We start from the raw sequence: 27,272 nt of genomic DNA, 5'->3' as shown, positions 1-27,272 counted from the left end.
GAAGATGTTTTTGCAGAGGCTTCCCTGAATCCTGATTCTTTGCCTCCTGCCCAGTTAAACCGGATAGGTACTATAGGGTGCCTGAAGCTCATAAGTATCTTTTAAGAGTCCTAGGGCAGACCGAAACTGTCTCTCAGGGGCCTAAAGGTGTGAAGGCCTCTGTTGTTAAAAATCCTGTTCCTCCTGATAAAGAGGCAAGGGCTTTGGATAGATGGGGAAAGAAAGTGTATACTTCTTCCACTTTAGCCATGAGGCGTTGAATTGTCAGTTTCACATGTTAAAATATCAGAATTATCTCCTTTCACAATTGAAATCTAAGGTGGATGCTCTGGCAGAAGGTATTGAGTGTAAAGAGTTGCAGGATTTAGTTCATGTGTCTGAACAGGTGGGTAAACATTCCTTGCAGTGTGGTTTTGATGCTGTGCAGGCCTCCTCGAGGGTGGCTGCCACTGGTTCTGTTCTTCGTAGGCACGCCTGGTTGAGGGATCAGAATTTAGCTGAGCATGTTAAAACAAGGATTTTGGATGCTCCTTTACAGTCTGATGTGTTGTTTGGTTCGCCTGTGGAAGCAGTTTTAAAGAAAATGGAGGACAAGGCTAAGTCTATGCAAACTGTTAAAGATTTTTTGCAGGTTCAGCCTCCGAAGTTTAGTAGAAATTGGCCTACTAAGGGATGGACATATCCTGCTTATGATTCCCAGTCTAGGGGTAGGTTTAGACGTGGTAGGGGCAGAGCACAAGGTTCTTTTAGGCCTAGAACAGGGAGTTCACCTGCTCAGTCTTCTGGTGAGGGCAGGGGTCAGTCCTTTCGTAAACAGACCCAATGACCTACCTTTTCAGCTGCCAGTACATTCTCGCCTGGCAGCACCTTTGGGAGGAAGGCTGGCTCTTTTCAAAGAAAATTGGGATTTAATTACCCAAGACAGATGGGTTTTGGATATCATTCACCACGGTTACAGGTTTTATTTCCATACCTTGCCTCCTTTCAAAGGCATGCCAGACATTCCTCCTCTACAAAGAAAAGAGGCTCACAAGCAAATTTCTCTGTTGCTCCAAATAGGGGCCATTCAGCCAGTTCCTGTGCCAGAAAGGGGCCTAGGATTTTATTCTCGCCTGTTCCTAGTACCAAGAAGGGGAACACGTGGAGACCAATTTTGGATTTATCTATCCTCAACACTTATCTGGACATTCCCAAGTTCAAAATGTTGCCGTTACAACAGCTTTTACCTCTGCTGGGCAAAGATCACTGGATGGTAACTTTAGATCTCAAGGAAGCTTACCTTCATGTGCCTATCCGACTAAGTTGCAGGAAGTATCTGCGTTTCGAGCTGGAAATTCTCATTATCAGTTCTCTGCATTGCCCTTTGGCTTATCTACTGCCCAGCGTATTCACAAAGGCTCTGGCCCCACTGATAGCTTACTTCAGGTTAAAAGGAACTCAAATCTATCCTTACTTGGGCGACTGCCTGATTCTGGCTCAAGAAAAGGAGGACCTTTTACAGCATTTGGAATTTGTGATAGCAGTGCTAAGATGCCTAGGGTATTGTGTGAGCGAGATAAAGTCCAGTCTAGTACCCTCTCAAGGCATGTGCTTGCTGGGTGTGAGACTGAATACAGCAGCCCAGATGGCCTTTTAACCCCGGACAAACAAAAGAATCTTTCCAGTTACTTCCATCACCTATCTCTTCAGTCCGGGCTGACTGCAAGGACAGTCCTTCAAGCCTTAGGGTTCATGGCATCTTGTATTCTGGTGCTTCCCAATGCCAAACTGCATATGAGGAAGCTGCAATGGTATCTCAAAATGTATGGACACAGCACTGCCAGGATTTGGACACTGTCATTCAAATAATACCTTGCATTCAAAAGGAATTTTGTGGTGGGCTCAGGAATGTCACCTAAACAAGGGACTCTCTGTGACCCGGCCAGAGGCGAGTCAGATTCTAACGACAGATGCCTCAGACATTGCTTGGGGAGCTCATCTAAATGGAAAGTGGATACAAGACAAGTGGCCTGCCAGACTACAGCATCTACATATCAACATGAAAGAGATGTTAGCAGTCCAGTTTGCATTAATGGCTTTCAAGGAGTTACTTCTTCCAGGGCAGGTGTTGATTCTAACAGACAACACAACTGTCATGTGGTACATCAACAAACAAGGGGAACACATTCTTACCCGTTGTGCAGGCAAGCAATGATTTTATGGGAGACTGCGCTCAGCTTGCAACTAACTCTTCTGGCATGGTTTCTGCCGGGAGCACAGAACTCCTTAGCAGATGTGTTAAGCAGACAAATCATGGATCCCCACGAGTGGAAACTGGATCTTCATGTATTTCAAAATTGACAGTGTCATGGGGAACTCCAGACATAGATCTGTTCGCTTCTCCACTAAACCACCAGCTGCCAAAGTTTTGCACAAAGGGGTTTCATCACACAGCTTGGAAAGTGGATGCTCTGTCTTTCAGTTGGAAAAATCTTCATGTGTATGCCTTTCCACCTCTGCCTCTTCTCCCAAAGGTGCTCCTAAAGGTCAGACAAGACAAGCCAAGGATGATTTTAATAGCTCCAGATTGGCCTCGGCAACACTGGTACCCATTACTGAGGAGTCTGGTAAGGAAGCCTCCATGGCCTTTACCTTTGATTCCACACCTGTTGTCTCAGAGGGACGGTCACCTGCTCAATGTCAAGCTTCACTCTCTTCATCTAACAGCCTGGCATATTCTGTTTTGAAACACAGCAGGTCTCAACTTCCTCAACAAGTTTTAAATGTGATTATGGAAGCCAGAAGACCTAGTACAAGGAAAGTGTACGCAGAAAAATGGAAGAGGTTTTTATTTTGGAGTGCAGCAAACAATTTGGAGATTTCTGAGCCTAATTTGAGTGTGGCTCTTCAATATCTTACTGAGTTATTGGACAAAGGTTTGTCTTTCTCTTCCATTAAGATTCATGCTGCAGCAATTTCAGCTCACTATGATTGTGACCCACCATTGTTTTCGCATCCTTTGTTCAAGCAATTTCTTAGAGGGGCAAAGAATATAAGACCCCGTAGAGCTCCTACTCCTGCTTGGGACCTCAATTTTGTGTTGGAGACACTTACTCTACACCCTTTTGAGCCTGGCTACTGCTGAATTGAAATACTTGTCATGGAAGACTGCTTTTTGTTGGCCATTACTTCTGCAAGAAGGGTTTCTGAACTGCAGGCCCTTATGGCGGTAGAGCCTTTTTTGATTTTTCATAAGGATAGGGTATCATTACGTACTAATCCTTCCTTTATGCCTAAGGTGGTTTCTAGTGTGGCTTTAAACCAAACTATTCATTTGCCTACTTTTATGCAGACCCCAAAATAAAGGGGAAAAGATTTTGCACACTTTAGATGTACACAGGCAATTGCGTTATTATTTAAGCAGGACTAAGGATTTTAGGCAGTCTCAGCAGTTGTTTGTTTCTTTTGCTTTGAGTTCAGAGGGCAAGCCTGTGTCAAAACAAACTATTTCTAGGTGGATTGGGTTTTGCATTGCATTTTGTTATTCCCATCATGGCAAGGAGATTCCAGCTGGGATTAGGCCTCATTCCACTAGGGCTACTGCCACTTCAACAGCATTTCTAAGGGGTGGCAACTAAGGATATTTTGGAGGCAGCTACTTGGAGTTCAGTGCATACTTTCTCTAAGCATTATCACCTTCCTCTCTACTCTAAGTCTAGGGCTGGTTTTGCCACAGCTATTTTGCAAGGCATGTTGTCAGCTCCTGCTTCCTTATGATTTGCCAGCCTCCCTTACCTCTGCTTTGGGATTCTACCCAATAGTTAGGACTGCAGCAATGTGGAATGAAGAACATAGTACAGTTTTGTACCTACCATAAATGTAGATGTTCGAGGATCCACATTGCTGCAGTCCAATTTACCCTCCCTCCTTCCCCTCTGTGTTTAGGGGTGGTTGTGTAGGTGAGGTTATATTCTGGTAATTTTGTATTTGTTGTACGTATTTTTGGTGCAGGTATGTTTGGAGTTTTTGGTTTTGGCCTTGTCTTTTTAGGGTCTTCTGACATCTGGGGCAAGAAAAGACTGAGGATGTTCTTCGTCTTCCCTTGCTGCAGTCCTGACAATTGGGTATAGTCCGCGTCCCAGTCGGCCCGAATACCAGAGTATAAGGCTGACGTCGGTCATGGCGCCTTAGACTGACGTCAGTACGTCAGGGTACTAATGCGCATGACCGACGTCATTTCCTCAGTCTTTTTTGCCGCATGGTCCGATGCAGAAGCAATTTTGCGAGTGCAGGTTGGCGTTCTGAGATTTTCCGAAACCGGAGTTTCAGACCGAATACAGAGTTGGCTAAGTAACCCGTTGGGAACATTTTGGTTTTTCTTGCCTCAGTATTTAACGGATGTCAGAAAAAGTGAATAACTGTATTTCTTGTGGGAAGCAGATACCGCATAGGGATTATCATACATTGTGTATACCTTGTTTAGGGCCTGAGCACGGCGTTGTTGGTTGCCGCTCTTGTGCTAGATTTAACAAGCGCACTATTAAGAGGAGGCTTGATTGTGCTAGGTTAGTGTTTGGGAAGCGTTGCAATTATACTATGCCGCCGGATGCTCCGGCCTGCTTCATCTAAGAAGCGCAAGGACAAAACAGTGAAGTCTAGGGGTGAGGAACCGGCAGTCCCGGACGTCGGTCCTTTAGAAGGCTCAGGGAGCCAGAGGTTTTGCCAGGAGTCTCTATGGAGTCGCTGGCAGATACTTTACTGTTACAGGATGTGCCCTCTCAGGAGGTAGGCCAGGCTGAGGGCGCTTCTCAGGTAACTGTTCTTCCCTCTCTTCCCAAGGTAGTTAGGGCCTCTCCTTCTGTTGCCAAAGCTTCTTTTAGAGGAAGGCCAAGTTCAGCTTCTGTAGGGGCTTCTCCTAGCATTTCGGGCTCTGTGCCTAAGAAACATATGCTTAAAATGGCAGAAGATTTGATTACTCTGATTAGAGGTTCTATGCCCCACCTGATAAGAGGCCTAGGGTGGAACAGGAGTTTGATAGTTTTGAACAGTGTTCACAGGCTTCAGTCTTCTGTGGAAGACTTGCCAGAGTTTCCTACTTATTCTGATTCTGATGTGGATGATTCCACTCCTTCAGCTTCTCCTCCTGAGGATTTTTCATTTTCAGAGACTCTTCACTCCATGAGGGAGCACTTTAAATGGGAAGGCCAAGATTACTCTGACTCCAGAAAAGGCTTAGGGAATTCTTGTTTTGCCCCAGCATAGGCCCTTAGCTATTCCTCCTGTGTTGAATGTGGTGGAGGATGTTTTGCAGAGGCTTCTCTGAACCCTGATTCCTTGCCTCCTGCTCCTGTTAAGCCTGATAGGTATTATAGGGTGCCCGAAGCTCATAAGTATTTGTTTAAGAGTCCCAGGGCGGACCCAGAAACTGTTTCTCAGGGGCCTAAAGGTGTTATAGCTTCTGTGGTTAAAAATCCTGTACCCTCTGATAAAGAGGCAAGGGCTTTGGATAGGTGGGGTAAGAAAGTATATACTTCTTCCACTCTAGCCATGAGGGCGTTGAATTGTCAATTTCATATGCTGAAATATCAGAATTATCTCCTTTCACAATTGAAATCTAAGGTGGATGCTTTGGCGGAAGGTATTGAGTGTAAAGAATTGCTGGATTTGGTTCATGTGTCTGAACAAGTGGGTAAGCATTCTTTGCAGTGTGGTTTTGATGCTGTTCAGGCCTCCTCGAGGGTGGCTGCTACTAGTTCTGTTCTTCAGACATGCATGGTTGAAGGATCAGAATTTAGCTGAGCATGTTAAGACCAGGATTTTGGATGCTCCTTTACAGTCTGATGTGTTGTTTGGACCGCCTGTGGAAGCAGTTTTAAAGAAAATGGAGGACAAAGCTAAGTCTATGCAGACTGTTAAAGATTTTTGCAGGTGCAGCCTCCAGTTTAGTAGAAATTGGCCTGCTAAGGGGTGGACATATCCTGCTTATGGTTCCCAGTCTAGGGGTAGGTCTAGGCGTGGTAGGGGCAGGGCTCAAGGTTCTTTAGGCCTAGATCAGACAGTACACCTGCTCAGACTTCTGGTGAGGGCAGGGGTCAGTCCTTTCGTAAGCAGAACCAATGACCTGCCTTTTCAGCTGCCAGTGGACTCTCGTCTGGCAGCTCCTTTGGGAGGAAGATTGTCTCTTTTCAAAGAAAATTGGGATTTAATCACTCAAGACAGATGGGTGCTGGATATCATTCATCACGGGTACAGATTTTATTTCCACACAATGCCCCTTTCAAAGGCATGCCAGATGTTCCTCCTCCACAAAGAAAAGAGGCTCACAAGCAAGTTTCTCAGTTACTCCAGATAGGGGCTATTCAGCCAGTCCCTGTGTCAGAAAGGGGCTTGAATTTATTCTCGCCTGTTCCTAGTACCAAAGAAGGGAACACGTGGAGACCAATTTTGGATTTATCTATCCTCAACACTTATCTGGACATTCCCAAGTTCAAGATGTTGACGTTACAGCAACTGTTACCTCTGCTGGGCAAGGATCACTGGATGGTAACTTTGGATCTCAAGGAAGCTTACCTTCATGTGCCCATAAGGCTAAGTTGCAGAAAGTATCTGCGGTTTTGAACTGGAGATTTTCATTATCAGTTCTCTGCATTGCCCTTTGGCTTATCTACTGCCCAGAGTATTCACAAAGGTTCTGGCTCCAGTGATAGCTTACTTCAGGCTTCAAGGCATTCAAATTTATCCTTACTTGGGCGACTGCCTGATTCTGGCTCAAGAAAAGGAACACCTTCTACAGCATCTGGAATATGTCATAGCAGTGCTAAGATGCCTAGGGTATTCTGTGAACGAAATAAAGTCCAGTCTAGTACCCTCTCAAGACATGTGCTTTCTGGGTGTGAGACTGAATACAGCAGCCCAGATGGCCTTTTTAACCCCGGACAAACAAAAGAGTCTGTCACTTTACTTCCATCAACTATCTCATCAGTCCGTGCTGACTGCAAGGACAGTCCTTCAAGCATTAGGGTTCATGGCATCTTGTATTCTGGTGCTTCCCAATGCCAAACTGCATATGAGGAAGCTGCAATGGTATCTCAAAAATGTATGGACACAGCACTGCCAAGATTTGGACACTGTCATTCAAATAATACCTTGCCTTCAAAAGGAATTCTTGTGGTGGGCTCAGGAATGTCACCTAAACAAGGGACTCTCTGTGACCCGGCCAGAGGCGAGTCAGATTTTAACGACAGATGCCTCGGACACTGCTTGGGAGCTCATCTAAATGGACAGTGGATACAAGACAAGTGGCCTGCCAGACTACAGCATCTACATATCAACATGAAGGAGATGTTAGCAGTCCAGTTTGCATTGATGGCGTTCAAGGAGTTACTTCTTCCAGGGCAGGTGTTGATTCTGACAGACAACACAACTGTCATGTGGTACATCAACAAGCAAGGGGAACACATTCTTATCCTCTATGCAGGCAAGCAATGATTTTATGGGAGACTGCTAAGCCTGCAACTGACTCTTCAGGCAAGGTTTCTGCCAGGAGCACAGAACTCCCTAGCAGATGTATTAAGCAGACAAATCATGGATCCCCACAGTGGAAACTGGATCTTCATGTATTTCAGAAATTGACAGTGTCATGGGGAACTCCAGACATAGATCTGTTCGCTTCTCCACTAAACCACCAGCTGCCAAAGTATTGCACAAAGGGGTTTCATCACACAGCTTGGAAAGTGGATGCTCTGTCTTTCAGTTGGAAAAACCTTCATGTCTATGCCTTTCCACCTCTACCTCTTCTTCTAAAGGTATTACTAAAGGTCAGACAGGACAGGCCAAGGATGATTTTGATAGCTCCAGATTGGCCTCGCAACACTGGTACCCACTTCTAAGGAGTCTTGTAAAGAAGCCTCCATGGCCTTTACCTCTGATTCCTCATCTGTTATCTCAGAAGGACGGTCATCTGCTCAATGTCAAGCTTCCATCTCTTCATCTCACAGCTTGGCATATTCTGTGTTGAAGCATGGTAGGTCTCAGCTTCCTCAACAAGTTTTAAATGTGATTATGGAAGCTAGAAGGCCTAGTACTAGGAGAGTAATGCAGAAAAATGGAAGAGATTTTTATTTTGGAGTACAGCAAAGAATTTGGAGATTTCAGAGCCTAATTTGAGTGTGGCTCTTCAATATCTTACTGAATTATTGGACAAAGGTTTGTCTTTCTCTTCCATAAAGATTCATGCTGCAGCAATTTCAGCTCACTATGATTGTGACCCACCTTTGTTTTCATCCTTTGTTCAAGCAGTTTCTTAGAGGGGCAAAGAATATAAGACCCCCACGTAGAGCTCCTACTCCTGCTTGGGATCTCAATTTTGTGTTGGAAAAACTTACTCTACAACCTTTTGAGCCTGCAGCTACTGCTGAATTGAAATATTTGTCATGGAAGACTGCTTTTCTGTTGGCTATTACTTCTGCAAGAAGGGTGTCTGAGTTGCAGGCCCTTATGGCAGTAGAGCCCTTTTTGATTTTCCATAAGGACAGGGTATCATTACGTACTAATCCTTCCTTTATGCCTAAGGTAGTTTCTAGTGTGGCTTTAAACCAAACTATTCATTTGCCTACGTTTTTTGCAGATCCTCAAAATAAAGGGGAAAAGATTTTGCACACTTTAGATGTACACAGGCAATTGCGTTATTATTTGAGCAGGACTAAAGATTTTAGGCAGTCTCAGCAGTTACTTGTTTCTTTTGCTTTAAGTTCACAGGGCAAGCTTGTGTCAAAACAAACTATTTCTAGGTGGATTGGCTTTTGCATTGCATTTTGTTACTTCCATCATGGCAAAGAGGTTCCAGCTGGGATTAGGCCTCATTCCACTAGGGCTACTGCCACTTCAACAGCATTTCTAAGGGGGGTGGCAACTAAGGATATTCTGGAGGCAGCTACTTGGAGTTCAGTGCATACTTTCTCTAGGCATTATCACCTGCCTATATACTCTAAGACTAGAGCTGGTTTTGCCACAGCTGTTTTACAAGGCATGTTGTCAGCTCCTACTACTTTATAATTTGCCAGCCTCCCTTACCTCTGCTTTGGGATTCTACCCAATTGTCAGGACTGCAGCAAGGGAAGACGAAGAACATAGTACAGTTTTGTACCTACCATAAATGTAGATGTTCGAGGATTCCCATTGCTGCAGTCCAATTTACCCTCCCTCCTTCCCTCTGTGTTTCAGGGTGGTTGTGTAGGTGAGTTTACACGCTTATATTTTTGTATATATTCCTGTATATATTGTACATGTTTTTGGTGCAGGTTGTTTTTGGGACTTGTCTTTTGGGTCTTCTGACATCTGGGGCAAGAAAAGACTGAGGATATGACGTCGGTCATGCGCATTAGTACCCTGACGTACTGACGTCAGTCTAATGCGCCCTGACCGACGTCAGCCATATACTTTGGTATTCGGGCCGACTGGACAGCGGACTACCCCAATAGTTAGGACTGCAGCAATGTGGATCCTCGAACATCTACATTTATGGTAGGTACAAAACTGTACTTTTTTAAACCATGCAGTAGTAAACCATGCAGTAGTGTCGTGGGCAAAGGATAGAGGTTAGAGTATCTTTTAGTATGGAGTGAGAAACCATGTCATATGCTTTAGAGGTCTAGGAATATAGCCGATACAAAACTGTTATTTTTATGTTGGTTAACCAGGTTTGTGAAAGAGAGAAAAGCTGTGGTTGTGCTGTGGTGTGGGTGGAAGTCATGTTGTGTAGAGTAGAGGAGATTGTTTGAATTTAGGAAATGCATGACCTGAGTGTATGCATTTCTCAAGTAGCCTTGATAAAGGAGACAGAATGGCAATGGGGCGGTAGTTTGAGAAATCATAGGAATTTCCAATTTGAGGGGGAATAATATAGGAGCTTTTCCACAGATGTCCTTCAAGGATGCATCTGCAGTCCTAACATACGGGTTGTCCTGCCTCAGGCAGCCCTTCGGTCGGCCGGATTCCAAAGTCTGGGTCTGGCCTCGGCTGATGTCGCACTTCACCTGATGTCATAGCTGCTGTGAATTGGGTATAAAGGCATCAGCCGATGCCATTTTCCTCAGTCTTTCTTGCCGCGCGGTGCCCGAAGCAGAAGCTGTTTGCAAGTGCCGGTCGGTCAGATCCAGAGATTACTACTACCGAATACTTCTAAAAAGCTAAGTTCCCCGTTGGGGACTCTTTTCTTGCCTCAGCCGATGTCAGAAAAAGTAAATAACTGTAACTTGTGGGAAACAAATACCTCATAAGGATTTCCACTCTTACTGCCTTCCTTGCTTAGGCCCAGACCACGACGTAGCAGCTTGTCTAGCCTGTGCTTCCTTCAACCAACGGACGCTTAGACGTCGGTCGGAGTTTGCAGAGGAGTTTTTTGGTCCTGCTTTTGCTTACAAAATGCCGTCGGAGACTCCGACTTCACAATTAGTTAAAAAGCGTAAGGAAAAGGACCGACACTCGCGGTCCGCGGTTTCGGCCGAAACCACGGTTAAGCCAACCGCGAGTGTGTCTGTTTCGGCTGAAACAGAGTCCACGGTTCTTCCTTCGGCCGAAAGCATGCCTCCTATAGCAGAGGCCTCACACAGCATGGCTGAATCTGCTACTGAAATTTCCACTGCTGTTGCAGGTACCCAGGATTTATCAGATACTATTCCTTTAGACATATCTACTCCTGCACGTGGAGCTGCTAGGCCCCCTGCATCTGTCTATCAAGGCTTTTTCTAGGGCTAAAGCAGCTAAATCTTCTAAGGCCTTGCCTACTAAAAACCCCTCACACAGGCCTACCTCTTGTTCCCAAATGCTCAGTCTGGCTGAGGATCTCATTTCTTTGATCAGGGGATCCCAACCTCACCCTGACAGGGCCTCTCACCCCCCTCCAGAGAAGAGGCCTAGAGCAGAGCCCCCGGATCCAGTTTCTACAGACTATTCCTCGGATGATTCAGAAAACTCAGAACCTCCAGAAGGCCCATATTCTCCTTATGAGGATTCTGATGCAGAAGACTCCATTCCTTCTGCCTCTCCTCCTGAGGAATTTTCTTTTGGGGAAACTTTACATGCTATGAGAGAGCATTTTCAATGGCAGGGCCAGGATTTTTCAGATTCAAGGAAAAGGCTAAGGACCTTTTTACATTTACCACAGCATAGGCCTTTAGCCATTCCTCCAGTACTAACAGTTGTTGATGATGCATTTAATGATGCTTGTACTGCCCCTGACTCTCTTCCCCCGGCCCCTGCCAAGCCCGATAGATATTACAGGGTCCCGGACACACACTTTCACTTGTATAAGGCTCCTATTGTAGATCCTGAAACCATTTCACAGGGCCCCAAAGCTGTAGCAGCTGCCTCTGCCAGAAAACCCCTCCCCTCTGAAAGAGAATCTAGAGCATTAGAGAGATGGGGTAAAAAAGTTTATACTTCTGCTACTCTTTCGGCTAGGGCCTTAAACTGTCAATTCCACATGATTCAGTACCAGTAATTTTTGTTAGACCAGTTAAATAAAAAACTGTCCTCTCCTGAACCTATAGACCGTACGTCCCTTCAGGATTTGGTACATAACACTCAGCAGGTCAGTAATCATTCCTTAAAATGCGGCTATGATGCACTGGAGGCTTCCTTTAGATCAGCTATGACTGGAACAGTGATTAGAAGGCATGCATGGTTAAAAGAACAATCCTTACCAGACCATGTAAAGTCAAAACTTCTAGATGCTCCCATGGAGAAAGTTTGTTTGGTTCCCCTGTACAGCAAGTGTTAAAGAAGGTGGAAGAAAAAGCAAAATCTGTCCAAACAGTCAAGGATTTCTTACAGGTCCAGCCTCCAAGGTTTAGTAGAAATTGGCCTTCGAAGAATTGGTCCTTTCCAGACACCTCCAGAGCACAGAGAGGCAGAAATAGGCGCCCAAGAGGCAGAGGTCAATCCAGAGGTGCCTACAGGGGACGTCAGTGGCAGCCTAACAACCAGAGAAGTACTGCCACAGATCCAGCTACGACCACTTCCACAGGACAGACACAATGACTTGGCTCTGATACCGCCTACCAGGGAACAACTGGAAGCACCCTTAGGCGGAAAGCTAGCCTTATTTTCCGTAAACTGGCATTACATTACAGGAGACAAATGGATTTTACAGACAATAGACAAAGGCTACAGGTTTCACTTCCACACTTTACCAAAAAAGAGAGGAATGCCAAACCTACCACCAAACCAAAAAAAACGCTCTAGAACAAATCAACCACCTACTAAGGATGAGAGCTATAGAAAAGGTACCTCCCATGGAACAAGGGCAAGGATTTTACTCCAGACTTTTCCTGGTACCAAGAAAAGAAAACCAATGGAGGCCTATTCTCGACCTGTCCGCTCTGAACACATATCTCATTGTTCCAAAATTCAAAATGCTGACCCTACAGCAACTTCTTCCCATGCTGGGCAAGGAGTCTTGGCTGGTGACTCTAGATCTCAAGGAGGCATACCTGCACGTCCCTATACGACCAGATTGCAGAAGATACCTCAGATTTCTTGCAGGATCAGAGCATTATCAATTCTCAGCATTGCCCTTTGGCTTATCTACTGCGCCCAGAGTATTCACGAAATGCCTGGCATCAGTTATTGCTCATTGCAGGCTTCAGGGAATTCAGATTTACCCATACCTGGACGACTGCCTAATACAAGCGGACAACAGGACCAAATTAACAAAAGATTTGGAAAAGGTTATACAACTACTGCAAGCCCTGGGATACACAGTCAACATGAAAAAGTCAAGGCTGGTACCATCCCAAAGGATAACATTCTTGGGTGCAGAACTGGACACATCAAATCAGATGGCATTTCTCACAGCAGAAAAGCAAAAGCAACTACCACTCTATTTCATGGCATTAACAACACAGAACCAGCTTACAGCAAGGAAAGCCCTGCAAGCCCTGGGTTACATGGCATCCTGCATAATATTGATACCACATGCCAGACTGCATATGAGGAAGTTGCAATGGTACCTAAGGAATGTATGGTCTCAACACAAGCACAGTCTAGAAGCCCAGATTCCAATAATCCCATGCCTGAAACAAGAATTCCTGTGGTGGGCTCAGGCCTGTCAGATGAACAGAGGACTGCCTTTCCACAAACCTCACCCAAGCCAGACTATCACCACGGACGCCTCAGACCTAGGCTGGGGGGCACACATGGTGGACAAGTGTATACAAGGCCTATGGACACAAGACCAGCTGAACCTTCACATAAATCTAAGAGATGCTGGCAGTGAAACAGGCACTACAGGCATTCAGACCTTTTCTTCAACAGGGTCATTTGCTGATAAGGACGGACAACACCACAGTCATGTGGTATATCAACAAACAGGGAGGAACACACACATATCCTCTATGCCGGATGGCAATGGACCTGTGGAATGTGGCCCTGAACCTCAACATTCAACTCCAGGCAAAATTTGTGCCAGGAAAAGAAAATATACTAGCAGACCCCTTAAGCAGAACTACCACGGATGCCCACGAATGGATGCTGCATCCGGACATCTTCAAAACCATTACAAAGAAATGGGGACTACCAGAAATAGACCTGTTCGCATCCCCACACAACCACCAATTGAGGAAATTCTGCACAAGGACATACCACCCTCTTGCTTGGAAGGTGGACTCCCTATCCTTCAGTTGGGAAAACCTGACAGCGTATGCATTCCCACCTCTTCCTTTGATGCACAAAGTGCTACTGAAGATCAAAGAAGATCACCCAAGGATCATCCTGATGGCTCCAGACTGGATGAGGCAGCATTGGTACCCGCTACTGAGGAGTATGTCTCGGACACACGCATGGCCTCTACCTCTAGTTCCTTTACTGCTAACACAGAACAACTACAAGATCCTACATCCAAACTTGAAAACACTGCAGCTAGCTGCCTGGAACATTACATAAAACAAAATAACCCAGATTTATCTCAGAGGGTTAAGGACATTATCCTGGAGGCTCGCAGACCCTCCACAAGGAAGACTTATTCAGCCAAATGGAAAAGATGAGTGCAGCAAAAGGAGAAAATGTATCATTAGCAAACATAGCTAACATCCTGGAATATTTAGCAGAACTTTTCCACAATGGCCTGTCTTACTCCTCCATTAAGATTCACGCATCAGCAATTTCAGCAGAATACAACATGGATCCTCCAGTCTTCTCTCATCCCCTACTCAGGCAGTTTGAGAGGAATTAAAAATGTAAAGCCTCCAAGGAAGCCACCTTTGCCTACATGGGACCTTAACTTTGTGCTGGAAAAGTTAACACTTCCCCCTTTCGAGCCAGCAGCAACAGCAGAATTACAGTTCTTATCTTGGAAAACTGCTTTCCTGCTTGCAATCACTTCAGCAAGAAGGGTTTCTGAATTACAGGCATTAATGGCAGTACAGCCCTTCTTTATCTTCATCAGGATAGAGTGTCCTTGAGAACCAACCCTATTTTTATGCCAAAAGTGGTCTCCAGGGTAGCATTGAACCAAGCAATCCACCTACCAGCGTTCTTCCCCAACCCACAGAACAGGGGGGAAAGATTACTACATACCTTGGATGTGCACAGGCAATTGCGCTACTATCTGGACAGAACCAAGACCAACAGAAAAACTGACCAGCTTCTGGTAGCATATGCAACAGGTATGGAAGGAAAAGCAATTTCAAAACAGACAATCTCAAAATGGATAGGAAATTGCATTAGATTTTGTTGTTCTTTTCATGGAAAGGCAACTCCAGAAAACATCAGACCTCACTCCACAAGGGCTACAGCCACTACTACAGCTTTCCTATGAGGAGCGGCTACCAAAGACATTTTAGAAGCTGCTACTTGGAGCTCCGTGCATACATTTGCCAAGCATTATAATCTACCTTTATACTCCAGATCCCGAACTGCTGTTTTGCAAGGGATCTTAACTACACCATAATCATCTTAGTGCCTCCTCCCCCAGTTTGGCTATGGTATTCTACCCATATGTTAGGATTGCAGATGCATCCTTGAAGGACATAGTACAGATGTCCTTCAAGGATGCATCTGCAGTCATAACAAATGGGTTGTCCTGTCGTCAGGCAGCCCTTCGGTCGGCCGGATTCCAAAGTCTGGGTCCGGCTTCGGCTGATGTCGCACTTCACCCGACGTCATCTCTGCTGGTCTTCGGGTATAAAGGCATCAGCCGACGCCATTTTCCTCAGTCTTTCTTGCCGCGTGGTGCCCGAAGCAGAAGCTGTTCGCAAGTGCCGGTCGGTCAGATCCAGAGATTACTACTACCGAATACTACTTCGAAGACTTCTAAAAGCTAAGTACCCCGTTGGGGACTCTTTCTTGCCTCAGCCGATGTCAGAAAAAGTAAATAACTGTTTAACTTGTGGGAAACAAATACCTCATAAAGATTTCCACTCTTACTGCCTACCTTGTTTAGGCCCAGACCACGACGTAGCAGCCTGTTTAGCCTGTGCTTCCTTCAACCGACGAACGCTTAGGCGTTGGTCGGAGTTTGCTGAACAGTTTTTCGGCTCAGATTTTGCGTACATTATGCCGTCGGATCCTCCGACTACCCAAATTGTTAAACGCAAAGAAAAAGACCGACACTCGCGGTCCGCGGTTTCGGCCAAAACCACGGTTAAGCAAGCCGCGAGTGTCTCTGTTTCGGCCGAAACCGAGAAAACGGGTCAATCTTCAGCCGAATCCATGACTACTACTGAGGCTCCTGCTACCTTAGTTGAATCGGCCTCTGAAGTTTTGCCTACTACTGTGGTTCCTAGTGAATTATCAGACACCATCCCTTTGGATGTCTCTACCCCAGCACGTGGTGCTGCTAGGCCTCCTGCAGCCATGTCTATAAAGGCCTTTGCCAGGGCTAAAGCAGCCAAAACTGTTAAATCAGTGCCTGTTAAGGCCCCCTCACACAGGCCCACTTCTAGTTCACAAATGCTTACTCTGGAAGAGGATTTAATCTCCTTAATTAGGGGATCCCAATCTCACCCAGACAGGGCGCCTCAGCCTCCAGAAAAGAGACCTAGAGCAGAGCCCCCCCGAGCCAGTGTCCTCTGATGATTCTTCGGATGACTCAGACATTACAGATCAGCCAGAGGCTCCTTTTTCTAGAGATTCCGATGCTGAAGAATCCATTCCATCTGCCTCTCCACCAGAGGAATTTTCCTTTGGGGAAACCTTACATGCCATGAGAGAACAATTCCAATGGCAGGAACAAGATTTCTCAGATTCAAGAAAAAGGCTTAGGACCTTTCTGCACTTACCACAACATAGGCCCTTAGCTATACCTCCAGTTCTGCCTGTTGTGGATGATGCATTTAATGATGTTTGCACTGCTCCTGATACTTTACCTCCAGCCCCTGCCAAACCAGATAGATTTTACAGGGTGCCAGACACTCATCACCACCTATACAAGGCCCCACTTGCAGATCCTGAGACTATATCCCATTGGCCTAAGGCAGTAGCTTCGACCTCAGCAAAAAACCCTCTCCCTTCTGAAAGGGAATCCAGGTCCTTAGAGAGATGGGGGAAAAAAGTTTACACCTCTGCTACTCTCTCAGCTAGAGCTTTAAACTGTCAGTTTCACATGATCCAATACCAAGAGTTTATGCTTGATCAGTTAACTAAGAAGCTGTCCTCTGATGACTCCTTAGATAAGAAATATGTTTTAGAAATGGTGAATAACATTCAGCAGGTTAGTAACCATTCTTTAAAATGTGGCTATGATGCACTGGAGGCTTCATTTAGATCAGCCATGACTGGCACAGTGATAAGGCATGCATGGTTGAAAGAACAGGTCTTGCCGGATCATGTTAAAGCAAAGCTGTTAGATGCTCCTATGGATAAGGCCAGTCTATTTGGTACCCCTGCTCAGCAAGTAATGAAGAAAATGGAAGAAGGCAAAATCTGTACAAACAGTTAAGGATTTCTTACAGGTTCAGCCCCCAAGGTTTAGCAGGAACTGGCCTGCCAAAAATTGGTCCTTTCCAGACTCCTCAAAATCTCAGAGGCAGGAATAGACGCTCCAGAGGCAGAAATCAATCCAGAGGAGAGGTGCCTATAGAGGGGCCAGTGGCAAGGCAATAACCAGTGAGGCACAGACACAACCACTGCCACTGCAACAGGACAATCACAGTGACTTGGCTCTGACACCGCCTACCAGGGAGCAGATAGCAGCACCTTTAGGCGGAAAGTTAGCCTTATTTTCGAAAAATTGGCACTATATCACAAAAGACAAGTGGATTTTGCAAACCATAGACCAAGGCTACAGGTTCCACTTCCACACCTTACCAGTAAAAAGAGGAATGCCAAACCTACCTCCAAATCAAAAAACAGAAGCTCTAAAGCAGATAGCTCAATTAACAAATATGAGAGCTGTGGAAAGAGTACCAATAACACAACAGGGCAAAGGATTCTACTCCAGACTCTTCCTAGTACCAAGAAAAGAGAAAAGTTGGAGATCTATTCTCGACCTGTCCGTCTTAAACACATACATCATTGTCCCAAAATTCAAAATGCTGACCCTACAGCAACTTCTTCCCATGCTGGGCAAGGAGTGTTGGCTGGTAACTCTAGATCTCAAGGAGGCATACCTGCACGTCCCCATATGACCAAATTGCAGAAGATACCTCAGATTTCTTGCAGGATCAGAGCATTATCAATTCTCAGCATTGCCCTTTGGCTTATCTACTGCCCAGAGTATTCACAAAATGCCTGGCATCAGTAATCGCTCATTGCAGGCTACAGGAATCCAAATTTATCCATACCTGGACGACTGCCTGTTACAAGCGGACAACAAAAGCAAGCTGACAACAGATTTACAAAGAGTCATTTGCTTACTACAAGCCCTGGGATACACAGTCAATTTAAAAGTCAAGACTGATACCATCCCAGACAAGAACATTCTCGGGTGCGGAATTGGACACAGTAAAACAAATGGCATTCCTAACTGCAGAAAAACAAGAACAACTCCTCTTTACTTCTTGGCATTAACAAAGCAGAACAAACTAACAGCAAGAAAAGTACTGCAGGCCTTGGGCTTCATGGCATCATGCATAATCCTGGTCCCCATGCCAGACTGCATATGAGAAAGCTACAGTGGTACCTAAAGAATTTATGGTCTCAACACAGGCACAGCTTAGAAACCGAAATCCCACTAATCCCATGCCTGAAACAAGAGTTCCTATGGTGGGCTCAAGCATGCCAGTCAAACCCAGGCTTGCCTTTCCACAACTTTCAAGCAAACCAAACCATCACAACGGACGCCTCAGACCTAGGCTGGGGCGCACATGTTGGACAAGTGCATACAAGGATTGTGGACTCCAGACCAGCTGCACCTGCACATAAACCAAAAAGAAATGCTGGCAGTAAAACTAGCAATCCAGAAATTCAGACCATTCCTCAAAGAAGGCCATTTAATGATAAGGACAGACAACACCACAGTCATGTGGTACATCAACAAACAGGGAGGCACTCATTCATACCCCCTATGCAGAATGACTCTGGACCTTTGGAATATGGCTCTGAGCTACAACATCCAGTTACAGGCAATATTTGTGCCGGGAAAAGAAAACACCCTAGCAGACATGTTAAGCAGAACCACCTCGGATGCTCACGAATGGATGCTATACACCCGGACATCTTCAAGGCCATCACAAAGAAATGGGGAATGCCACAAATAGACCTATTCGCATCCCCACTCAATCACCAGCTCAAAAAATTCTGCACAAGGACATGCCACCCACTTGCATGGAAGGTGGACTCTCTATCCTTCAGTTGGAAAGGCCTGACAGCATATGCATTTCCACCTCTTCCTTTGATGCACAAGGTACTACTGAAAATCAAAGAGGAACGTCCAAGGATAATTCTGATAGCTCCAAATTGGCCAAGACAACACTGGTATCCTTTGCTGAGGAGCATGTCTCAGGGGAGAATGTGGTCAATACCTCTGATGCCTTTGATGTTAACTCAGAACAACTACAACATCATGCACCCAAACCTAAAAACCTTGCAACTGACTGCCTGGAACATCACATAACAGCAACTAACCCAGACTTATCCCAAAGGGTTAAAGACATTATCCTTGAAGCCCGCAGACCTTCAACAAGAAGGAACTATGCAGGAAAATGGAAAAGGTTTGTCATTTGGAGTACTGAAAGAGGAAAAGATGTGTCGAACATAGATATTGCTAACATCCTGGAGTACTTGGCAGAGCTTCTACATATGGGCCTGTCCTATTCCTCCATCAAGATACATGCATCAGCTATTTCCGCAGAATACAGCTTGATCCACCTGTCTTTTCGCATCCTCTACTCAGGCAATTCCTCAGAGGGATCAAGAATGTAAAACCTCCTAGGAAACCACCATTACCAGCATGGGACTTGAACTTTGTGCTAGAAAAATTGACACTCCCTCCATTTGAACCAGCAGCAACAGCAGATCTTCAACACCTATCATGGAAAACTGCTTTCCTACTGGCAATTACTTCAGCAAGGAGGGTTTGAACTACAGGCCTTAATGGCAGTACAACCCTTCCTAATCTTCCATCAAGATAGTGTCCATGAGAACTAATCCTACATTTATGCCTAAGGTGGTATCCAGAGTGTCTTTAAACCAGGCAATCCACCTACCTACCTTCTTTCCCAATCCACAGAACAGGGGAAAGGCTGCTGCATACCTTGGATGTACATAGACAGTTACGCTACTACCTGGACAGAACCAAAAGTAACAGAAAAACTGACCAGCTTTTAGTAGCCTATGCAACAGGAAGGGAAGGAAAAGCAATTTCCAAACAGACAATCTCCAAATGGATAGGAAATTGCATAAGATTCTGTTACTCCTACCATGGAAAACCAGTTCCACAGAACATAAGACCTCATTCTACAAGGGCTACAGCCACTACCACAGCTTTCTTACGAGGAGTGGCAACCAAGGACATTATTGAGGCGGCTACTTGGACCTCCGTGCATACATTTGCCAAGCATTATAATTTACCTTTTTACTCTAGATCCTGAGCAGGGTTTGCCACTGCTGTATTGCAAGGGATCCTAACTACACCATAATTCTTCTTCCTCCTCCCTAGTTTGGCTATGGTATTCTACCCATTTGTTATGACTGCAGATGCATCCTTGAAGGACATAGTACAGTTTTGTACCTACCATAAATGTAGATGTCCGAACAGGATAGCATCTGCAGTCAGGATTACCCACCCTCCTTCCCTCTGTGGTACTCCTAGGGTATTTACCCTCCTAATAGCTAGCTGGGAGTCTCTTATGGTGTATTTGTTTGTATATATGTACATACATGCTTATTTTTTGTTTGCCTTCTACTATTTTGGAAACATTGGCATTTATCCAAAATTTAGCTTTCCTAGAGGGCAACTGGCATCTGGGGCAAGAAACACTGAGGAAAATGGCGTCAGCTGATGCCTTTATACCCGAAGACCAGCAGAGATGACGTCGGGTGAAGTGCGACATCAGCCGAAGCCGGACCCAGACTTTGGAATCCGGCCGACCGAAGGGCTGCCTGACGACAGGACAACCCATTTGTTATGACTGCAGATGCTATCCTGTTCAGACATCTACATTTATGGTAGGTACAAAACTGTACTTTTTGTACCTACCATAAATGTAGATGTCCGAGAGGTATGCATCTGCAGTCAGGATTACCCACCCTCCTTCCCCTCTGGGGTACTCCTAGGGTATTTGCCTATCTTGTAGCTAGCTGGGGGAATCTATTATGGTGTATTTGTTTGTATATATGTACATACATGCTTATATTGTTTGCTCTCTACTATTTGGAATCTTTTGCATTTATCCAAATTTAGCCTTCCTAGAGGGCACCTGGCATCTGGGGCAAGAAACACTGAGGAAAATGGTGTCGGCTGATGCCTTTATACCCAATTCACAGCAGCTATGACATCGGGTGAAGTGCGACATCAGCCGAGGCCAGACCCAGACTTTGGAATCCGGCCGACCGAAGGGCTGCCTGAGGCAGGACAACCCATATGTTAGGACTGCAGATGCATACCTCTCGGACATCTACATTTATGGTAGGTACAAAACTGTACTTTGAGGGATGTAGGTTTCCTGTATGGAGCGGTTGATGAGGATTGAGATTGGGTAGGATGAGTCTGCAGCCATTTTTAGGGAATTAGCTTGTGTACCATCTGCTGCAAGATTAGTGGGTTTAAGCTTTGAGGTTTTTTTATTGTAGAGGTTGGGACAAGTGAAAGTGTAAAGGGAGGTGTGTTAGGAGCTGCTGTTGGCATGGATGAATAGCTATTTTTAGATAGTTGAGTGGATAGTGATTTAATGGATTCGGTAAAGTGGTGATTGAATTTGGAGGCTATATCGCTATTTGTTTTGGTGGAGGTGGGAGTTGCTGTGGTGGTTTTAACAGGTTTTAGTAGGGAGTTAATTGCATACCAGAACTTCTGGGGGCTGAGTGTTTGTTTTGGATACATAGAAAGTAGTTCTGTTTATTGAGCTTTGTTTTTTGACCTTATTCCTAAATTGATAGTATTGTTTGGATAGACTAGTGTTATCTTTCTTCCAGGTTTTCCAGGTCTTATCTCTGGACTTTAGTAAGGCTCTAGTGGATTTACTAAGCCATAATGTAGTTTCTGATTTTTCTCATGAGGGCTACTAAATCAAGGATGTTGGAGTATTATTAAAATAGTCAATTGCTTGGTCTAAGTCAAGGGTGCATTATGGTTCCCAGTTACTTTTTTAAGGTAGTGCTGAGATCTTGAGGATTAACATTGCGATCATTTCTAACTAGTCTATAGACTGTAGGTTTGGGTAAGTTTGTACGTTTCCATAGGAGGAATGATGCAAGGTGGTCATTAAGTCCATCTGGTAGACTATTTGGTAATTATGTTCAGGGTAGTTTACTAATGTCCAATGTAGTATAGATTACTTTTGGGATTTTTTATTTACTCTAGTAGGTTCTTGAATGAGTTGAGAGAGTCCATACAGGTTGATGCAGTTAGTGGGGGTCTGAGTTGCAGGCTAGCCAGTCAGTGTTTGGGTCACCTAGTAAAATAGTTTCTTGTGGGAGGTTATCTTTTGACCATTGTAGAATTTCCTCAATTATTGGAGAGTTTTTACTTGGAGGGATGTACACACAAAGGATATTGATGCTCTTTTCCTTGTTTAGCAGTAGCACAGAGCCAACCATCTCAGCAGTATTAAATTTAGGTAGAGGAGTTTGTAGAGGTTGGAGAGTAAGTGTATTTTTATAGACAATTGCAGCACCCTCTCCCTTCTTTCCCATCCTATCTAGTCTTAGGATATTGTATCCTGGAGGGAAAATTTATTCACTCTGTGTGCTGGGTTTTAGCCAGGTCTCTTATCTTTGGAATGTTAGGGGAGTAGTGGGTTATGAATGCGTGTAAGTGAGGAAGTTTGATATACTGCAAGAGTTAAGGTTGACAAGTAGATTTGATGTGTTTGGGGGAATAATGTTGCTTGGCCCTGGGTTTGGGCGAATATCTCCTGAGGTAAGGAGGTATTTCTTTAAAAATAGATTGTTTGATTGTAGTATGTCTGTGTGGAGTTTACATGATATTTTTCTAGTGTAGGATAGTGGAATGTTCTTGTGTATAAGTAGTATTGTGTTGTCATTAAATAAAGAGGGGGCTATTGGGAAGATTGTGGGTTACTGTATGTGTGAAGGTATGTGTTGTATGGTAGGTGGTGTGGGGTATTGGTGTGTAAGGATGTAATGTAGGTTGAGGATTAATAGGACAGGTGTTAGTAAGACCTGCATAGTTTGTCAAGTGGTATTTGGATGGAATTAGTGTTTGGATGCGGGTTAATCAGGGGGTGTGGTTTGGTAGTTGCAGTTGAGTGGCTGTAGGGAGTGGTCAGGTGATAGGTTAGAATAAATGTAGAAGTAGTGGGGCAGGTGGGAAAAGGGGCCAGGGTAGGGGAGCATTGTGTAATAGGGATTCATAACAAAAGCAGTGTTAAAAGTAAATATTTCCACTCTGTATTTTACACGACAGAAACCAAAGGTTACATAAAATGCCATCCAGGTACTAATTTATAAACGGCTTTAATTTTCAGGATGCTAAAATTAACTTTAGATATGAATGACTTTCTTTAAAGCCCTGTGTATGCAAGCCAACTCCAAAAGATGATCCAACAAGGGCTGTCCACAACAAAGCAGATTTTGACAGTATACAGATAACCAATGGATATACTGAAAGCTTACAAAACTGAAGCCAAAAAGCTGCCTCTAAAAATCTGTAAACACCATTTGAAACAGTCAGCATTGCTGTGTTTCAGAATTCATCAGTCCAGCAGTGAAGTTTCCCAGTCAAGAACTTCAAGTAGACATCTCTTAGACCTCCAAACCTCCCCTGATGTCGAGGAATTCTCCACCATACCTGCCAACAAATGAGCAGCATATACAGCCCAGTAGTGACTAGATGTGATCTTCCAAGCAATGTCCTTGGGAACAGTCCAAACAAATATTCAGTGAAAAAGCAGAAATGTTGCAGCACTCTGGCGGGGCGGGCAACCCCTCATTTGTAATTTTTGAGAAATTTTGGTGCATTACTGCTGTTCACCCATTTCATGTTTTTTTTTTTTATGCCCATGTTTTCTCAGTGACACACAGGTGTGTTTGCTAACTCTTGCTTTAAAAAAAAAAAAAATGGTATGGGTATCTGCCATGTAGAGTTAAGTTTCCGGTTGCTGTCTCCAGGATGTAATTGGGGGAGGGAGGTATTAACCTGGATATCTGTCTGTTCTTGCAGTTGGTAATCTTTATGTTCAGCTGTGGGAAAGTCGTAATTAAGCATGAATCACCTGATGCGCATTGATCCTACTGTTTGAACCTCGGTGATGATGCATAAACCCACAGCTCTACTTTCTTGCAAGCATCACATGCCAGATAGTATGTGTTACCATATCTCTGCTGAGGTGCATCATCTTTGGGATGTTTTGATGATCCTGCTGCAAAACTCTAGTAGTCTAAATGTGAAACTGCACTCATTGCAAGCATTCTTAATCCTGGAAGATGCTGACATTTGTGCAGTCACAAACATGGTTCAAAGCTGCAGAGAGCACCCCAGCCATACTAGGCTACTTATCCTATCATAGATTCAGACCCCAAGCCATGGACAGCAAAGCAAAAGGAGGTGTAGTTTCAGTATATATTAGACACACCCCCAGGCTGGTCAAAAGTATGATGCACAGGAGACACTCCAGGTGTAGTTAACCATTGTCAAGACTCCTATTCAAATCATATCTAGCTACAGGCTCCCAAATTTGACTATGCCCACTCCACCTATCTGGACCTTTTTGAATCTATCAAGATTCAACCCTTTACCCTGATCCTGGACGACAACCATAGACTGGAAGAACTACTCATGCCAAAGCGCACACGCCCACAGATTCTTAATTTTTTTTTCCAGTGCAAATGCCTTGGACCAGCTGGTTGACACTCCCACAAGAGGTGATAATATCTTGGACTTGGTATTAACCAGCATAAGTAACCACTGCAGCATCCCTACAGTGTCATCCTGTTTGGTAAGATCCGACCACAAAGCGGTCACTTTCAAAGTCACCATTTCCCTGACCCCCCCCCCCCCGCCCCAGCTAGGGTCAAACAAAAGAACTTCTCCAAAGTTACAACCTCCTGAGGGAAGGTGTAAATGGCTTCACAGCTCCTTCTCCCTCTGTAGCAATTGGCACAAATGTCCAAACCTACACCAGAGTACTATGAGCATTTATAGCTGCATGGAATCAGGAATACCCGACAGGACAAAATCATCCTCCGCAAGGAAAAGTAAACCTTGTGTGGTGGACATTTGTTAAACTCTGTAATAAAAGGGAAAAAATTGCTGGCTAGGACTAGGAAGGAGCAGGTGCTTAAATGGAAGCCATATCTCTTTTTGCCTGAGCATGCAAATAAGAGCACTGGTGAAATCCTCCAAAGCAGAGTCCAAACTGGCCACATCTAATACAGTCATAAGCCCTTTTTTTTACATATGTCTGCAATCTCAAAGGAAGCACTCAGGTCTGCTTAGAACTGGTGGTCAAGGACACCCCATACACAAACGCTGTCAATATAGCCAACCTGCTGGCAGACAGGTTCAGCAGCAGCTTCACTCCTCTGTCCCCCAATTAGTAAATCAGGACATCCCCAGCACCTGCCTCCCCTCCCCTTATCTCTAGGGAGCAAGTCATCACTGCTCCCTCAAAATAAAAAAAAAAAATATAGCCTCCATGGAACCCGATAACATCCCAGGCTGCATCCTACATGAAGTCAAGCAGGAACTTGCATTGCCATTAGGCACCCTATCTAACCAAAGCCTGAGTAACGGCTTTGTCCCAGCTGAATGGAGGACAGTCACTGTCATGCCTTTGCACTAAGGTGGAGCGTCCAACAATCCAGTAAATTATAGACCCATCAGCCTAACTAGCCTGATCTGCAAGACTGTGGAACAGATTATCATGGACCTCCTTAACCAGGACATTGGTAACCTCCAAACACTTGATCCCACACAGTCTGGTTTCATCAAGGGGAGGTCATGCCTGTTAAATTTGGTCGATGCAGTCACCAAAGCCATGGACAAGGGGAAGACTGTGCGCACTGCCTACCTTGACCTGGCCAAAGCCTTCAAATACTATTTCCCACTCTAGTATAGTAAACTCTCTCAACTAGGCATCAATACGTATGTTACCAGATGGGTAGCAAACTACTGATAGAACCTACCTAGTCAAAATAAGATAAGTCACCTCAGTTGACTCGTAATGTGTGGTGTACCCCTGGGATCGGTCTTAGGCCCTCTGTTTGGGATATACTTTTCTGAGGTGCAGGCCTAAACCAGTGGGCTATGGCTGACCAAGTTTGCAGATGACTGCAAGCTGGGCGCAGTCATCAATTCACCAGTGGTGTGGGCATCCTCCAAGAGGGTCTCACCTAAACAAATGACTGGTGCCAGAAACATGGCCTCAAACTGAATGCTAAAAAATGCATAGTCATCCCCTTTGGGGAGAGTGACATCCTCACAAATTATCACATTAATAAGGTCCTAAACACAAAATCCGTCGTGAGGGACTTGGGCATCCAAGTTGATAGGAAATTGATTTTTGACCGCCATGTTGCCTCCATTGTATGGAAAGCTTTCTACATGGCCCACCTCATGAGTGTCATCCATTAACAAGGTCATATCATTCCTGTATTCTTCACTTATAAGACCTGTTATTGAGTACAGTGTCCATTTTGACATGTACCTTACAAAGCACTTGCAGCAGCTGGAGAGACCACAGAGGTTCCTCACCAGGAGAGTCCACTGCCTTATAACATCTACCCTACACAGATGGGCTAAAAGTCTTGTACAGACTCCTCGGAGATCACCTCTGTCTGGCATACGAAGCAGTCTCAGACCTTGCCTTGCTGGAACTGCTGCATAGCCGCATGTCAAGCTCTACTCCTAGTAACCCGCATGCACAACCTCAACCTGGTCTGTTACATCAATAGGACTTGGCGGGACAGATTTATGTCCCAGAGACTCCCCCTACTGTGGAATAGACTACTTCTCCATGTTAAGCAGAGTACCTCAGTAACCCTTCTGTGCAACCTGGATAACTGGATGAGGGACAGAAAATACAACCCTGAGATTCCACCAGTATCCCTGCTAGACAAGGGGGTACGTGGTCCTGACTTGTTGGAACATGGGCCAAATTCTTAGCTAGGCTTGTAAGGGCCTCAAGACGAATAGCGTAGTAACTTCCTGTGATCCTGTAAAGAGTATTGTATACCAAGGGAGTCTGTCAAACATTTCACTTTTGATTTAAAGAAATTATTCAGTTTCATAGGGTGAATTGTTTGTGAGCTGTCTGCCCTATGGAGCCAAATGCATGTGCCCTGAGGGGCAAGATGGTAGGTGTCCCATTAACTTCAACAGAGATGTTTATTTGTGTTTTACCATTAATTAGAAGCTGAAACAAATGCCTTTGCTATATTTGCTCCCAGTGTTTAGTCACAAAACTGAACAGAAGTGATGTGCAAACAGAAAAGCAAGCATTGTTAAAACCTTTGTTTAAAAGATGTTTAACCTAGAGAATTCATCTCTTTTGACTGTTTTTTCTGGCCCCTGGTTAAATAACATGCCTGCATATTTCGACTTTGCTTGGAGAAATGAGAGTTGCTGCTGAATTGGTTTGCCTAGTGCTTCCTATTGTGATGGGTTGCCTGACTATGCCCACTAGTTCCTTAAGAAACTGCTTAGATCTATTTGTTTAGTCCTTAGTTTTGTAATG

At 44.8% G+C, this 27,272-nt stretch overlaps 1 protein-coding gene across 2 annotated transcripts in view; it reads left to right on the top strand.

Moving 5' to 3' along the window:
- Nucleotides 1-27,272, top strand: part of ATG16L1 (autophagy related 16 like 1) — a 1,009,779-nt gene that overhangs the window by 381,941 nt on the left and 600,566 nt on the right. The gene's annotated exons all lie outside the window — the stretch shown is intronic.

The sequence above is a fragment of the Protopterus annectens genome, chromosome 4.part1 (assembly GCF_019279795.1).
Source record: "Protopterus annectens isolate FY-2018-M chromosome 4.part1, PAN1.0, whole genome shotgun sequence".
In the NCBI taxonomy this organism is placed as follows: domain Eukaryota; kingdom Metazoa; phylum Chordata; order Ceratodontiformes; family Protopteridae; genus Protopterus; species Protopterus annectens.
This window is presented reverse-complemented; position numbering and strand designations above follow the sequence as displayed.